This window comes from Eptatretus burgeri, chromosome 13 (genome assembly GCF_056783735.1).
Source record: "Eptatretus burgeri isolate ZD-2024b chromosome 13, Ebu_testis_v1, whole genome shotgun sequence".
NCBI classification, from domain to species: domain Eukaryota; kingdom Metazoa; phylum Chordata; class Myxini; order Myxiniformes; family Myxinidae; genus Eptatretus; species Eptatretus burgeri.
The window spans coordinates 82898909-82917307 of record NC_140973.1 but is presented as its reverse complement, the minus strand read 5'-3'; the positions used below and the strand labels follow the sequence as shown (position 1 = coordinate 82917307).

The 18399-nt window shown below is 37.0% G+C and overlaps 1 protein-coding gene across 2 annotated transcripts in view; it reads left to right on the top strand.

The window, feature by feature from the left end:
• LOC147014921 (protein FAM3C-like) overlaps positions 1-18399 on the top strand; it is a 69008-nt gene that overhangs the window by 26610 nt on the left and 23999 nt on the right. The window lies entirely within an intron of this gene.

Sequence of the window (18399 nt, the reverse complement as noted above, 5' to 3'; positions counted from 1 at the left end):
TGGCATTTCACTCAAGCCGACTGGCAGGGTCTCCGAGCAGCCATCAAACTTACAGACTGGTCTCCTATCACTACTTTCTCAAACATCAACTCATCCTGGGAATTCTTTCAAAGAAACTTGCTCTCCCTCATACACAGATTTATCCCCTCTCGTGTTCAGTTGTCTTACCCTTCCTCCTGCCCTTGGTTTACTGAAGCTTGTGGCGAGGCAGTTGTCCTGAAACAACTTGCATTTGCCTCATGGAAAGCAAATCCAACTGAGGGCAATCTCAGTTCTTTCCACAAAGCTCGGAACAAGTGAGTATCTACCCTCAGGAGAGCCAGAAAACAACATCTTTCTCATCTCAAGTCTGAACTCTCAAACCTCTCTCCCTCCTCAAAATCCTGGTGGCGTTTAATCAAATCTGTTTCTGGTGTATGTTCCCCCTCCATCCCCTCCCTTACCTCAAATGGCCGCACTGCTGATTCCACACGTGATAAAGCTGAATGTCTAAACTCGGTGTTTGCAGCTAAATCTTGTGTCCTAAACCCATCACTATCTCTACCCACTTTACCCAGTCGCACCCAACTGTCCCTGGAGTCTGTATCCATTCTCCTGACAAGGTGGAGAGCTTGCTTTCAAACCTGGAGTCAGATTCTGCAACCGGTCCAGACGGCATCAGCCCACGTGTCCTCAAAGCCTGCTCTGCTGCTCTTGCTCACCCTCTCTCTGTTGTATTCACCCTCTCATTTGCCCAAGGTCATCTGCCATCTGCTTGGAAATCTGCTAACATCACTGCCCTGCATAAAAAAGGTGCAAAAACAGATCCCTGTAACTACAGACCAATCAGCCTTCTCCCAATCATCAGCAAGGTGATGGAATCCATCATCGCTTCAGACATGAAATCCTTCCTCTTCTCCAATGGCTTGATTTCCAATCATCAATTTGGTTTCAGACCAGGTCACTCTACCCTGGATATCCTGCTTCTGCTCTCCCATCAATGGATGGAGGTCCTCAATGCCAGACAGGAAATCCAAGCCGTATCCCTGGACATATCACGTGCTTTTGACACAGTCTGGCACCCTGCCCTACTCACCAAACTCTCTTCCCATGGTATTCAAGGCCATCTCCACTCATGGCTCGCAGACTTCCTCTCCTGTCGCAGTCAACGTGTGGCCCTAAATGGAGTTCTTTCATCCCCTCTTCCTGTGCAGGCTGGAGTTCCTCAAGGTAGCGTTCTGGGCCCTGTTCTTTTTCTGGTTTTCATCAATGATCTCTCGGACTCTCTGGAAAATCCTCTATTTCTCTTTGCCGACGACTCCACCCTCTGCCGTACCATCTGTCATCCCTCAGACCGGCAAGCAGCAGCTTCTTCGCTCACTGCAGATCTGGATAAAATCACAAACTGGTCCAACACATGGAACATGTCTTTCAATCCAGACAAATCTCACACTCTCACTATGTCTCTTCGAAAGGACCGTTTACAAAACCCCCCATCCACTTTCTCAACAATCCTCTGGAAGAAGTCTTTTCTTTCAAGCTTCTAGGTCTCACTATCTGCCATGACCTTTCCTGGGAAAGTCACATTTCCAACCTCGCCTCAAAAGCCAGTCGCCGACTGGGAATCCTCCGTCGTGCTAAGTCCTTCCTCGGCCCTCTTGAGCTCCTGACCACTTACAAAGCTTTTGTCCATAGCCTGATGGAGTACTGCTCTCCCCTCTGGGCTGGTGCTCCTGCCTCCCACCTTTTTCGGCTTCACGCTGTCGAAACCAGGGCATTTAAGATCATCGGCATCTCCCGCAATGAAGCTGAGTCTTTGGGCCTCTCACTCAATCACCGCAGGTTGGTCGGTGGTCTTTCTATCTTCTACCGACTCCTCTCCAGCCTTGCCCCCCCCTGCTCTCTCTGCGATTTGTCCCCACCACATTTCCACAGGGCGCTCAAGGTCCGCCAACAACCCCCTTCTGGTAAAACTACCAAAATCACGAATCACTGCTCATCTTCACTCTTTCATTCCTCTTTTTTCCCGCCTTTGGAATAAACTTCCTCACTCTATTCTTTCCCATTCTTCCCTCCAGGCTTTCAAAACAGCTGTTCACCACCACCTCTTATCTTCCCCCATCCAAATCCTCGATCTTTTCTACCCCCGATAATCCACCCAAGCCCACTTCCTTCATTTCTCCTGCTTTCCTTCCTGAAAGTCCCTGAAATGTCCATCTTCTCTTCGCCATGTTCCCCGTCCCATCCCCATCCCTCTCCCTTCCACAGTTCACCTAATGTGTCTGTTCCCCACTGTTTTGTCCCTTCCACTCCCGCCCCTCTTGTCTCATGCCTCCTTGCTGTGAGTTGTGTGTTTGCTCTTATACGAGCCTCGACCAAGGTATACAAAAAAAAAAAAAAAAAATCCTTTGAGCAGATATCACAATGTTTTCTTTCCAACTCAAGAGGAGATATTTGATGAAATAGATTAAATGTGTGTTTATTGTTTCGAAGGTGTTTTTTTATAATGTTTATATTCGTGATTACTAACATCGCAGTACATTGTATTCACCATATTTATATAATAAAACTTTACTTAAAATAAAATTTTCTTGATGAAAATTTCGTTTAATTTAAAGGTGAATCTGTGCTTAAAACCATTTTATCCTCCAACTTTTTTCACTTAATAAATACAATGTTTCAAGACACAAAAGACAAGTTTCAATCAATCCCTTCATTTGTTAAAGATACTGAGAAATATGTCAAGGATGTAAAATTGAACAAAGATAAATATAACAACTATTGGATAAAAAAAATTATGGTGGAGAAGATGAGTTCTTCAATTTCCTTCAGTGGAAGGGCTTTTATATACCTGGAAGAACATCAATTAACGTATCTCGAACAAAAGTTTCTCCTCTCCTGGTAATATATTCAAAACTAGAAAAAGCAATGAAACAAGAAAAGTATCAAAAAACTAAAAACTTTATGGATGAAGCTTGAGAAAGAAACGATAAGACCATCTGTAATATGCAAGGAGAAATTTGTATTTTTTTCAACAACCCTAAAGATGTAAATCCTGATGAAAAAAAGGATGTTAATATATCAGGTGAAATGACATTTTGTTCAATAGCAGTTAAGGATCATTTTAAAATTACCTTTAATATAAAAAATGTTGTAGTTGAATCTGGTAATGAAAAAAAGTATATAAGATATCAATGGTAATGTTGTTTCTACTAATTAAATATGAGTCAATGTTCAACTGAAGATTTTGAAGATCATGAGAGTTTGTGTTCAAACGTATGAAAGTATAGATGATTCTGAAGATGAACTTTAGTTTAAGTAAAGTTTTACTTCAAAAATATGCTAGACTTCCCTGATTCTCCATATGACAAATTTGAGAATTGTCCTGCATGTGATAGAGTGGGATTAAACACAGAGTCAAAAGCCGATAAACAATGTATATTCTGTGATTATCATCCAATTAATGATAATAAAAAATATAAAAAGGAAAAGAATTCTTTTAGATTTACACCAAAAAGTGAATTACTTTACAAGATTCATTTGAGAAATGAATGTAAAGTATGAGGGTGATAAGACACCTTTCCTTACAAGAAAAGAAACTGAATGTATTAGAGAAATGTTCAAAGGATTGTTGTTTTATATTATTCACGATTGTGATTTTCAGGGAAATATCAACACAAGATATTGTATAAATAAAATAATGGATTATCTTGAAATTAAACCTGAACTTAGGATAAAATATAGAGTTTCTAAAAAAGCCAATAATACATGAAACAACCTGTTTTCCAAATCTATAAATGAATGATTTTTTACCCATTTGGGAAAATAAGATAAATTTTAACAACCATAAAAATCTCCCAAATTCATAAAGATGTCTCATAGTTGGTTCAAGCAGATGCGGAAAAACCTGCTTACTTTTGAAGATGATCCTGACTCCAAACGTTTTAGATTATGATAATTTAATAATTTTAACAAAGTCGAGTTTTCAACCAGAGTACAACTACTCTCACAAGGTTTTAATACTGGTCTTCAAAAAGAAGATATAATCGGTTTATTTTAACTTCAAAAAAACCTAGATGATTATAACATTGAAGATATAATACAACTATTTTGTGATAAACAGAGATGTGAAAAGAAATCAAAACCGATAACTTGTATTCCAAGTGATAATACGGATGATATACTGTCTCCCCAAGATTTGGATAAATCAAAAAAGAACGTCGTTATCTTTGATGATTGTGTTAATGAGAGAAACCAAACGGTAATGGACAGCTACGACACAAGAGGGAGACATTCTTCTTGTAATTGTATTTATCGTGGTCAATCGTACTTTTAACTTCCTCGTCGTTCCATCAGAAACAATGCTAATACTTTTATTTTATTCAAGTTAAATTCAATCGATATAAACAATTTTTGGAGAGATAATTGTTCTACATTATGTAGTAAAAAGGAATTTGGGGATTACATGAAGCATACGACTGAAAAAATATAAATATATTGTTGTGAAACAAGATGAGATATTAAATGATATTTTCCAATAAATAAATGGATGCAAAAGAAAGAGCAAGAAGATTTAAGGAACATCAAGAGTTGGTTTCAAAAGTTGTAAAACAACAGGAAGACATAAAGAAGAAACGCAGACAGAAACTAATGGGTGAAGAAGCATTTGAAAGAAAACAAGAGAAATTTTTTAAACCACTTTAAAAAACTTCCAAAGAAAAAATTCTAGATGTTTTCACAGTTCCCACAATAGAATATACTCCCAAAAAACTTCAAATGATAAAAGATTTCAGTCAAATGACGGAGGAAGAATTCGTGCATATCGGAGAATTAGAATATGATGATGAAGGATTATTTCAACAACTCGAAGAGATTAATCACCCCCCTGATTATATTGTGAATGCTCTTCAAAACAATGAATATTCAGCGGATTCAAAACCAAAGCAGGACTCATTCCAACAGAACAAACAGCAATATAAATCTTGTTCAAGAAAAGGTATTGATATTTAATGATGAATTAAAGTTCTTGGGTTCTGCTCAACCCCCTATTAAACTAACTCTGAGATTAATGTTTCTTCTCACAAAAGATGGAAGACAAGGTTCAACTGTAAGGGGTGAATCAAAGTATTTTGATAAACCATTGGATAGGAAAAATAATGATGATAGAGTATATATTGATCTGCTGAACTCTGTTAATTTTCAGGTTAGTCTTTCTGGTAAACGTGGCAAGAATGAGAAGGAGAAACACATTATTCAGGCTTTAAGTATCCTTGGTTCAGGTGTTAGTTTACTTCCAAATGACCCATCGCAATTCTTCCAAATGACGCATCGCAATTAGTTGATAGACTGTTATTGTTGTTAGGTCGTAAGAAGGCTGGAAATAATAATTGTTTTAATGAAGCAGCAGCCATTTTAGACCAGTTGATGAACATGAAAATAATTAATAAATATCAATATAAAGAAATTTTATCTCATTAAATAAGATGAGAAGCACAATCCTGAGTTTTAATTTCACAACAAGCGACCACACATCTTCATTCCCATACCCACTACAACTTGACCAAACAAAAGAATATGAGGCATCTTTATTGTCCATGGAAACTTATAATACCTTATTTAATATAACTGAGAAAATGACAAGTTTACTTATAATCCGGGAAGTGGATACAAAACAATAACAGTCTCACCCGGAACATATGAGATTTCTCAAATATCTTCGGAAATTGTTCGTCTTATGAAAGGACAGGGTGATGAACCAAAAAATATTGTTATAGATATTCAAAAACATACTTCAAAATCAACGATTAAACTTAAAAATAACTTCAAGGTTGATTTCACAATTGATAATTCATTTCGAGAGTTATTGGGTTTCTCCTCAAAAAAGATTGAAACTAATGGGACGTTTTACAGTGATAATGTCATTCAAATATCCTCAGGAATATATTCGGTATTAATTCACTGTGATTTGATTGATGGTGCTTATAATGATGGAATAAAAACAAATACAATATTTTCATTCGGCGCATACTCAACCCCAATTGGTTATAAATTCAATATGGAACCCAAAAATTTGGTTTATGTCCCTGTGTCAGGAAAAACCATACACAGAGTAAATTTTGGGATAACCGACCAAGATAATCGTATGATTTCTTTTCACGGAGAAGTCATATCCATCAGAATTCACCTACGTGAAGTTTTCCAATAAATAACTACGATGGTTATTGTGAGGAAACACGAGTTGGGAAAATATAAAATAATTACAGGAGATGGGATGTTCCTTTCCCCATACTACAAGGGTGAAGGTATTATCTTGGTAGAGGATACTATAAACCTAAGAGACAAAGGGGTGTCGGACATCAATTTAGAGGAGATGGGATAATTGATAATCTAATGGGTATCGGTTCAACTATTCTTAAACATAAAGACCAAATTGGTTCAACTGCTTCTGCTGTGGGAAATGAAGCAGGTGCTGTAAAGAGTATAAAAGATGCCCAAAAGGAATCTCATAAATTACAAGCAATAAAATAAATTAAGAAAGGCAAAACTCAGTTGTCTCCCCAAGAACGACAGAAAATAATTCAAATACTTGGGTCAGGGTTTCAAAAGTTTTAACATCTTTTTTCCAAAATAAATACAAGTATGGAAGCAATTGATAGTATCTATGATTTGAATGATACTATTGTCATCTCAAACTCCACGAAAAAAGAAGACTACTTCAAAGTCAATGCAATAACTGGAACAGACTGGAATGCAAATGGTACAAAAAGTTTTGAAATAAATAATCAACAAAGTTATTTGAATCTATCCGAAAGTTTCTTGTTGTGTAAATTTAAATTCACTAAAGCTGGGAATAACATAAACGCTACACTCGTAAATGATTTCTTCTGGAAAATGTTTGATAGTGTTTGTTTGTACATTGGAACACAATAATTTGAAGCGGTTGATTATGTCTCTGCTGTATCTGAAATGATGAAATTTACACTATATTCATTCAGTGATAGAATGGGAAAGGGGGGCTGTCGAAGGTTTTATTTCTGATATGTAAACGGGAACAAACACAGACCCTGGATATACTCAAAAGAAAGGAATGTATAGATTATCTTGATATGATACAAAATGATGATACAAAAGCAGTAAATAGTTTTCTGTGGCAGTTCCTCTTAAAGGTATATTTGGATTTTGTGATCATGATAAAGTTCTGTAGGGTTTTAGAATTATATTTTAACTACAAAGGAATGATAATGAAAATAGATTACTTTATGGTGTTGCTCGTGCTTTTGGTGATCAGAATAAATTTGTAATTGATGAAATGAGTTGGTATATTAGTGAATATACTACTAATCTTAAAACAGAAGAGATGTTGAACAGAAGACTCAACTCAAAGAAACCACTCAGTGTATCATACCTCAAAAGAAGATGTCAACACGTTAAACTAAACCAAACCACTTACACGTGGAATTTGGGTGTTGTGGAAGGGAAGCCACGATATCTGTGGATCATTTTTAAAAAAACCAGATGGTGATACTGCAACTGATAAGAATAATGCATTGAGTGATAAAGCAAAGGCGAAACAACTTCATGTTTCTCTAGATGGAACATTTTATCCACGAGATAGATTGGAGATTAATTGGGAAAAAATGATTTTGCTGAAGCATACAAGTCTTACCAAAAGGTGTGTGAAAGTCATGGAAATAATGAACCTATTTTTGAGATGACAGCATTTCAAAGTTTGTATACAATTGATGCGTTTGACCTGAGTGCTCAAAAGGAAACTATAAAGTGGAATTGAGTGGATACTTCCCTATACATTGAAATAGGAGAAAGTGAAGAAGTTGATACATATTGTTTTCTTTTGGAAGAAACAGAATTGCAGATTAATACAGATAATGGTGTTATTATTAGTCTCACATAATTTTTGTTCAATAAATGAGTGGCAAAGTACCAACTGGGGTATATGTTAATCAAATCAATCTTCATAAACTCTCATCTTGTGTTCAAAATCAAAAGCCTTGTACGATTAACATTAATACAATTCAGAGAAAAGGAGCAGTATGAATTGATGTTTTGCTCACAAGAGAACAGCTTAAAATCTTGAACGATACTGGCTCACTTAAAATTAAAATGACAAAACCAATGTTGAAAAAATATTCAATAAGAGAGACGAGTGGAGGATTTCTCCCATTTCTAATTCCTTTATTTGCTGGTTGAAGTGCGGTTGGAGCATTGACGGGTGGCATTTCAACAGCGGTGAAAACTGCCAACGAAAGGAAGGCTCAACTCCGGGCTCAAAAAGAATTGGAAAGACATAACAAAGAGTTGGAGAAACAAATTAGTGGAAGTGGTGCAATTGTAGATATTGCTGAAAAACTTGAAAGTCTGCCTGATAAAGCAAGATTGTTAGTTGGAGATATGCTTTCTTCTATCGCACAAGCAGGTATAAAATTATTGAAAAGGGGTAAAGGATTATATCTTTCTCATAAATAAATGAGCATTGATGAGTGGTTTAAAGAATTTGGAAAGAATACAACATCAAATTTACAACTTGTCAAATATTGTAAGAAATTAAAAATTCATATTGTGGTTATTTGTATGAGATATGAATTAACAAACGTGCCTAAATGTACAAAGAATATTATTATGAACTTAGAAGATAATAATGGGAACGATTCTCAATGGGTTTGTGTTTTTAATAGTCAAGACAAATATTATTTTGATAGTTTTGGTCTTCCACCACCTTTTGAAGTCATAAAGTTTTTACAGAATGGTGTTTATCAAACATTTCAAGTCCAATAATTAAATTCCAAGTGCTGTGGTCAATTATGTCTCCATGTGTTATTTCAACTCAACAAAAAGAAAAAATTTTTATGACATTATTTTTAATCTAATATAAATGACTTATGTTGGTGAAGATGGTTCTATCTTTGGTGTATCCAAAGAACTGGATATTGATTTATCAAATTATTACACAAAGGCACAGGGTGAACGACATAAATATAGTATAACCAAAAATATTAATATGAAAAATGCTTATAAATTAAAAAATTATCCAAGCCCGACTGACGTGAATGACTTGGTGAGATTAAGCGATTTATCACAATATATATCCTTAAATAAAACGGCCGTGTATTCCAAAAATACAGAAGTGTTGATTTTATCTCCAGGTCATACAGAATTCACAGTTCGAATTAAAATAAATATTTATAAAGAAGGGCGTATCTTTTGTATGAGAATAGAACAATGGGGGTATGATAAGAATGATTTAGGGTATAATTGGCCATTTAAAATTGACCAAGAAGTCCTGGAACAATTAAATCAGTCTCGTAAGGAAGAATATTATCCACTTGGTATGGAGAATGAGTTTTGTGGAAGCACGATTAGTAAACAACAAATAAAAGAATTTAATAAGGGTAAATATAATAATGGTTTTGCCCTAGTTTATATCATGAAAACAGAAAAACGGGATTATATATAATAAGTAAGGAAATACAAAATGATTTAACTCTGGGAAGATGGGGAGGTGTTTCGTGTCATAATATTATTCTGACATATTTTTCTAATACATAAATGACAGCAAGGAGACTTCAAGAAAATTATCATTTCTGTGTCCAAGCATACCTTCAAGAAAAGGGTATTCGGTATTTTAATAAATATGTTCTACAACATAAGAATGAGGTATTTTCAATAAAAGATTGGCATAATGCTGATGTTGATAAACCAACAACTTTGGATTTAATTAAAATGTTAAATAATGAAAATATTATAAAGTTAAGAAAAGGTAAGGCTCTTTTAGAAATTCAAAATAAATTTTATTGGTTTCCTGTTGTAAAAAAAAATATTTTGGATACAGGAATAACAAGAAATCCCGATGAATATATGTATGATATTCTATGGGGTGTAAGCAATTCAGGGATAGGAATGGACGAGGAAGGAGTTGAAGAGAGATAAGAGGAGGAAAAGGAGAAGAGAGAGAAGGAGGAGAGGGAGGAAAGAGAGGAAAAGAGAGGAAAGAGAAAGAGGAAATCTTTCTCCTTCAGGAACGGGACATTGTAATCATGTGTAAGAAAAATTATTCAAATTTTCCTTAAAAAAAAAAAACGGGGGAGTGTGGGGGAAAAATTTATATTAATGTATTCTAAATTGTAACAAATGGAGTTTTAGAAATGTAACTTTTATGCTACAAGTTGAATTGGCTGTCCTTTCTGGCCAAAAGACTTTTGCCATAAATGTTAAGAAATGTGTTGTTCTGGAGCAGAGTGACCGAGCTGTTAACAAACGAACCTTTGCCTAGAAATGTACGAAGTGGCTTCTCCTATAAAGGACACGTCTGCAGTCTGGGTTGAATAGCCCCCACCACTCTCTCATGAAAGTATAAACTGCTTTGAAATGTAAAATTGTTTCAGTGCAAGTACATGAGGAAGTATAGTATCTCAGTGGCTTGTACTCGTTGGAACTGACCAAGTACCAAGTTAGAATAAAACTCTCTGATGTAATGTAGAAGTGAATTGAATCGGGTTGGTCTAACTGTTAACTAAAGTGAGAATAAATGAAATAGAACCAAATAATATTGCAATCAATGAGGATTCTTAAGTTCATTGTACGAGGGTGAGAAGTGTATGGTGGATAATTAGAAAATAAATTGTCTCACAAGGAAGGACTTGTGTGGACATCACTTTTATCAGTGTCAATAGGGTTTTATGTAGGATTTTATAACCAAATCGGACAAAGGTTAAACTCTGCCTGAAGTCAAATAGGATTCCACAATCGGCCAGTTAGAATCCTTCAGGAGGACAATGATCACAACAAGGTGGGTTTAAAAAATCCACATCTTCACAGAGGGAGAAGAGAGAGAAAGAGGAAAGAGAGAGAAGGAGGAGAGAGAGAAGAGAGAGAAGGAGGAGAGGGAGAAGAGAGAGAGGGAGGAGAGGGAGGAAAGAGCGAGAATGAATAAATATGAAAATATGGAAACCAGTGAGATTAAAAAAAGATTGGAGGTATTACAGAAGATAAATGAATCTCAACGTACCGAGGAGGAAAACAAAGAATTGACAAGTCTATTTGCAATATTTTTGACAATACTATTGGCATCGTTTTCAAGGACAAGATATTGACTTTGATTAAATTTTTTCATTTTTTTCTTAAATAAATGCAGGAGAGAGTAAAGACGTTTCTAAGGATTCTTTATGTTTTAAAAATTAAGATTCAAATGTGCATGTTGGAAACTAAAAAGGTTTTTGCACTCTGTAGGAATTTTTCTCATAAATAAATGAGTTATTGTCTCAAATGTAAATAGAAAACTAATACTAAAAATACCTCATATTTTAAAAGTAAAAATAATAGGGTTATAAAAAAGGTACATGTTCGGTGTGTGATTCAAAAAAGTGTCAATTTATCTCCAAACACAAGCGTGGAGGAGATATACAAAAGTTTTTATCAGGAAGTAAATTTACAACTACTGGAATACCAATGGAATTACATCTACCATGATATTCTTTCTGTGCTCCAGGCACAAACTTGGATAAAAGATTAGATGAGGCAGACAATCCTAAATCATGGAGTAAGCCCATCAATAGGGTTGATGAAGTGTGCATGAGACACAATATTGATTATGGGAATACCACAACTTTGGAAGAAAAACATGAAGTTGATAGAGAAAAGTTGTATAATTTGTGTCTGACACAAAATCCAACCTTGAGAGAAAAAGTTGATCGGTTCATCGTGAAGAAGATGATCAGTGCTAAATTGAAACTTGGACTTGGAAATTAAAAAAAAACTTATAGGCTCTAATGATGTCATTAAGACTGAAGAGCAATTAGCTGATGAATTACATAAACCAATAATCACAAAGTTTCATAGAAGGAAGGTTTATTCCAAGGAAGTTGACTATATCTGGTCTGCTGATTTGATTGAACTCAATAATGATAAGGGGTACAAGTATGCTTTAACCGTTATTGATTTGAGGAGTAGATACGCGTGGGTTGTCCCTTTAAAAAACAAAACAGGCAATACTCTTATGCTAGCCTTTCAACAGGTATTTAATAAAAGTAAGAGAAAACCTAAAAAAAATGTGGACTGATGAGGGTGGATGGATGGATGGACTGATGAGGGTTTTATAACAAGACATTTATGAATTTTCTAAAAAATAACAGCGTTACATTATACAGTACCTTTACTGAAGGAAAAGCCGTTGTTATTGAACGCTTTAATCGTACCTTAAAAGAGAGACTATATAAAAAAATTAACACAACTTGGTTTTCAACAATGGTCATCTTTTATTCAGGATATTGTGGATAAGTATAATGACATGATTCACACGTCAACGAATATGAAACCATCAGAAACATTTACAAAATTAGAATATTAAAAAGAGATTAATGTCAGAAAACCAAAGTTCAAAGTTGGTGATATCGTAAGAATATATAGATGGAAATCTCATTTTGAAAAAGGTTATGCAAAGTGATGGACAAATGAACTTTTTAAAATTGTTTATGTAATAGATACGGTTCCTTGGACTTATAAGATATATGATTTAGAAGGGGAAGAGATTTTAGGTTCATTTTATTCACAGGAATTACAAAAGACAAAACGATGCAGATAATACCCATGGGAGCAATGGGTTGGTCCTTCACTCCCTCCTACAATACACCGTTGTGGACACTCGAGGGCCAAGTCCGAGGTGTATAGCAGGTGGCATCTGCCATATATAATGTGTGTCAAGGGGGACATCTTCTTCTTCTTCTTCTTTCGGCTGCTCCCGTTGGGGGTCACCACAGCGGATCATCGGATCATCTGTATAATCCGCATAGTGATTTGGCACATGTTTTATGCCGGATGCCCTTCCTGACGCAACCCTGGTCGCCTCTTACGACACAGGGATATGGTACACCTATTTTAACCGGGGTATACACCAGCCCAGTATACCGGTACTCATTTCGCCGACCTCGGAAGGATGACAGGCTGAGTCAACCCCCTGGTGCATTAATTCAGTGGCCCAACGGGGCTTGAACTCAGGACCTTTTGGATCCCAAGCTGCTGCCCTAACCACTGCGCCAACACCAGGCTTGGGGACATAGCAGGTGGAATCTGCCATATATAATGTGTGTCAAGGGGGACATTCTTAGATCTGTGAACCCAAAACACAGAATCATTAACTGAATAGTCAAGGCTTAACCTTTGTTTGTTGGTGTGTGTGCAATGGGGGACGTTCTTAGATCTGTGAACCCAAAACACAAATCCTCAACTGAATAGTCAAGGCTTAACTTTTGTTTGTTGGTGTGTGTGTGTGTGTCCCAACCCTCACATTCAAAATCTCAACCCCAACCCTCACATTCAAAATCTCAACCCCCACCCCATCCCTCACCCCAGATCCTCACATTCAAAATCTCAACCCCCACCCCAACCCTCACATTCAAAATCTCAACCCCAACCCTTGCCCAACACAGTCTTTTTTTTTCAATATGTATTTCAACAATATATTTTTATGTTTTTTTTTTTCTCTTCTTCCAATTCTGTCTTTTAAGACTTTCAGGTTTGATGAAGTAGAAAGGTAGAGTAAGAACCTTCCTGCACTTTCTTCCCAGAACGAACAATATATTTTTTTTATGTTTTTTTCTCTTCTTCCAATTCTGTCTTTTAAGGCTTTCAGGTTTGATGAAGTAGAAAGGGGGAGTAAGAACTTTCCTGCACTTTCTTCCCAGAACTTTCTTGATATTGCTCTCATCAAGCACCATCCAACAAAGAACTACATCAATAGGTTTAGATCCCAAAGAGTGTAGAAACCACATTTGAAGTCTCCAAAATAAACCCAACTTTCCAAGTCTTCAAGGTATAACCACATTCCTGTTGAGTTTCCAAGATACGTATCACATTGTGAGTTATCAAGCCAGAACCCACATTTCAAGTCTCCAAAAATATAACCATCTATCCAAGACTCCAAGGTAGAACCACAATTTCCAGAAATATTGTGGGTTTCGGTGATAGATCTCACATAGTATAACTGTGGATCATCAAGGGAAACTCCATTTTTCCAATTTTTATGGGTTTTAGTGATAGATCTCACATAATATAACTGTGGATCATCAAGGAAATCTCCATTTTTCAAAATGTCTGAAATTTGTGAGTCTCCAAGGTAGGTTCCATATTTAGAACAATCTTTGCAGAACCCTTTTCCTGAGTCTCCAAGGTAGTTATTTAAACCATCAAGGCAGAACTCATTTACTGATTTTTTTTCAAAATTTGTGAGTCTTCAAGGTAAAACTTGCATTCTGGCTCATCAAGGTATAACTCGTTCAGTGGGTATTGTCTTGATAACTCACAATGAGTACTATTGCTGTAAAACTCTTTTCCAGGATTTTGCTGATCTTCAAGGTATAACTCTTTGGTTGGGTCATCAAGGTCGAGCTCGTAATGTGGGTCTTGGTTGCTCACAAGGTCTTCAACTAAACCGACAATTTCGTCCAAAGTTGTGGCAAAAGCAGTATTTTCATTTCGTATTTCAGATGCAATTTCCTGTGAGAGAAAATAATAATGAATTAATTAAGTGATTTAATTATTAAATGAGTCTATGCTTCAATCAAACTCTGTAAATAGGAAAATAAAATCTTACCTCAACAGATAAGAGGTTTGAATCCAGTTCATCAACTTGAAGGTTTAGTTCCATACAAGTAGTAGAACTCCAAGGAACCTCAAAGTCATACCAGCACTCCTCTTCTTCTTCTTCTTCTTCTTCTTCTTTCGGCTGCTCCCGTTAGGGGTCGCCACAGCGGATCATCCAAATGATCCGCATTGTGATTTGGCATGTTTTTTTTTTACGTCGGATGCCCTTCCTGACACAACCCTGGTCGCCTCTTACGACACAGGGATATGGTACACCTATTTTAACCGGGGTATACACCGGCCCAGTACACTGGTACTCACTTCGCCGACCTCGGAAGGATGACAGGCTGAGTCAACCCCCTGGTGTATTAATTCAGTGGCCCAACGGGGCTTGAACTCAGGACCTCTTGGATCCCAAGCCGCTGCCCTAACCACTGCGCCAACACCAGGATACAGACACTCCATTGTCAGTAAAAAAATGTTTAAAATGGAGTCTGGGTTTCAAGCTTTTATACAGAAAGACTGGTTGCGATGGTTTCCTTTTCAAAATGGAGGATTGTTTGGAAATTGCCTGGGCAAGCCCAGACAAGCCTTCATTGGGAAATTTTTCAAAAACATAACCTTCTAGAATTTTCTAGTCAATTATTTGTGAGTCAGAGATTAACTGGAAATGATATAAGAGTAGGTGGGGCTTAGTAAAAGTGGGCGGGGCTTAGGGAAGCGGGCGTGGCTTATGAAAAATACCTCATGAAAAGTGGGCGGGGCTTTTGTAAAAGTGGGCGGGCGAGGCTTAGGAAAAGTGGGCGTGGCTTACGAAAATACCTCGTGAAAAGTGGGCGGGTTAATGAAAAGTGGGCGGGGCTTATGAAAAGTGGGCGTGGCTTATGCAAATAATAATCTGAGGTTCAGGAGGTAGTCAGACGAGAGCATTAAGAGAAGTTTATCATTTCGTAATGGCACAAAAAGGTATCTTAAAAAATATAAAGATTCAAATGTTTTATTTTTTAATATTTTAGATGGGGATTATTGTGCAAAGAAAATTAAACTATTGAAGGAATTTGAGAATGAACAAATCTTTTTAGGTTCAATGAGTGAGCTAAACAATATGCATCGGTTATTTGAAAAAGAGTGTCACTGGGCTAACATGTTTCAGATATTTCTTTAGAATCACCTTTAACAAATCACATTACTACTTAACTACTTGAACAAATCTTTATCTTATTGCATTGGTTATTTGAATAGAGTGCCCCTAGGTTAAAAGGGGAGACAAATAAATATACCTTGGGATACAAAGTGGGTTTATTTTTAGGGGGAAAAAAAATATGAATCGCTGAAAATCCCCCATTCACTTACATGGGGAAAAGTGAGCCAGAATCAGTATATTCACCCTACTCTTCTCACCTTTCTCGGCTTCACGATGTGGAAACCAAGGCATTTTGGGTCATTGGCATCTCCCGCGATGAGGCTGAATCTTTGGGCCTCTCACTCTCTCACCGCTGGCTGGTCGGTGGTCTTTCTGTCTTCTACCATCTCCTCTCCAGCCTCGCCCTCCCCCTTGCTCTCTCTGCGGTTTGTCCCCACCATATTTCCGCAGGGCAGACAAGGTCCGCCAAAACCCCCCTTCTGGTAAAACTACCAAAATGACGAATCACTGCTCACCTTCACTCTTTCATTCCTCTTTTTTCCCGCCTTTGGAATAAACTCCTTCACTCTATTCAATCCCATTCTTCCCTCCAGGTCTTCAAAACACCTGTTCACCACCACCTCTTTCATCCCCCATCAAAATCCTCGATCTTTTCTACCCCCGATAATCCACCCAAGCCCACCTGCTTCAATTCCCTGCTTTCTTTCCTGAAAGTCCCTGTAATGTCCATCTTATAATGTCCCCATGTTCCCCGCCCCATCCCTCTCCCTTCCCCAGAACTCCTAATGTCTCTGTTCCCCAATGTTTTGTCCTTCCCACTCCCACCCCTTGCTGTGCATTGTGTGTTCGCTCTCATATGAGCCTCGACAAGGTATACAAAAAAATACCCCAAGATACTGACTAAGTAATTGATTACTATACAGCCAACTTCATTGCACAGCAAGCAAGAAATTTGGCCAAGGTGCTGGCCGATACTGACTGACGCTTATTGAAACACTCCATGAATCTTTAACATCCACAACCTAGATGCCGATGGGACAGTCAGATTTACATCCCTGTCTGAATGACGACGTGCTGTTTGGCAGACAATTGTGGACAACACATGATTACCTCTACATAAATCAATGGACTGATTCACTAAAATTGTATTGGTTTCGCACTGCAGAATTTTTCATAAAAGGATGTAAAATGAAAAATTCTAACAAAATGAAAAAAAATCTGATTCTCTCCTGAAGATATACTCTAACAGGTGAATTCATTATTTCATTCAATTGAATCTATTTAAAAAACGAGCAGAGTTCCCGCCCTTCAGTCGATCTTGTTCCAAGCATTCAACATGTTCTTCTGATGCGTACCTTTATATGAGTGGTGTATAGGCAACTGATAGCTCTGTATAGGCCAAAAAAAAAAAAAAACCTGGGTTATATGCATGAAGCAAAAACATAGCAACTGATTATAATTCAAAAAAATACATTGCACTGGAAAACGTGGGAACAGGTGTACTCTTCTGTAAATAGTGGAAACTTGTAATATCCTCCCCGAACTGGAGGCGGTGCGACACGATACACATTCACATAGAGAATTTGTGTCTCCCCTTTCCCTCCCAAGACCACTGGCAAAGATTAAAAAAACACCCCTATACATTAATTGGGGTCATGCTGATCCTATGTAGCAAGTCTGCATGCAATCAGCCTCGAACTGCAGGAGGACGAGCATGACAAACAAACAAACAAACAAGAAAGATGTTGTGCATTGCACTATACTTCCAAAATCCATAAAACAAATTTCACCTCAAAAATAATTGTTTGTTGAATTCAGTGATGTAAATTATAAATCCTCTTCAAATTTCAAGTCAATCGGATGAAAACTGAGGATTTTTGAAATCTCGCCGAAGTCGTTGATCATTGGCCAATGTTAACCTTTTGATCTATGTTGAAGTCAAAAAATAATTGGTTGAATTCAATGAACAAATGTGCAACTCCTCTTCGAATTTGAAGGCAATCAGATGAAAATTGACAATTTTAGAAATCTGGCCTATGTTGACCTTTTGACTTAAGTTGATCAAAAATAAGTGGTGGATAAAATTGAGTGACCTGATATGCAAATCCTGTTCAAATTTCGAGCCAATCGGATGAAACTTGAGAATTTTAGATGTTTGACAAAGTTGTTGACCTTTTGACTTCAAAAACAATAAGCTTCTTGCTGATGACGAACTCTATGACTCCGATTCTATGACTTCAACACATCCGAGAGTGTTATTCTACCATGTGGTGAAGTTTCGTGAAGATCGGTTTTAATTAAATTTGAGATGACCCTCAAAAATGTTCATACTGATGACATCATCAAAAAGTAACACTTCTTTCCCATGGGGAGTACTTGCCATGTGCCAAATTTCATTTTTTTCCCCCCATGGAGCAGTTTTGGAGATAGAAGTTCAAAGTTTTTCCTTTTTTCCAACATGGCTGCTACACCACATGACCTATCATGCTGTAATTATCATTAAACCATTCTGCATGAGTAGTTGCATGTACGGTGAAAATTTAGTGTCAATCGGATAAGCGGTTCCAGAAAAAAAACAGAGAAAATTAGCATGGACGGGCGCACGTACAGACGGATGGACAACCTGAAAACATAATGCCTCAGGCGACTTCATCAGAGGAGGCATTAAAATATGTATATATACC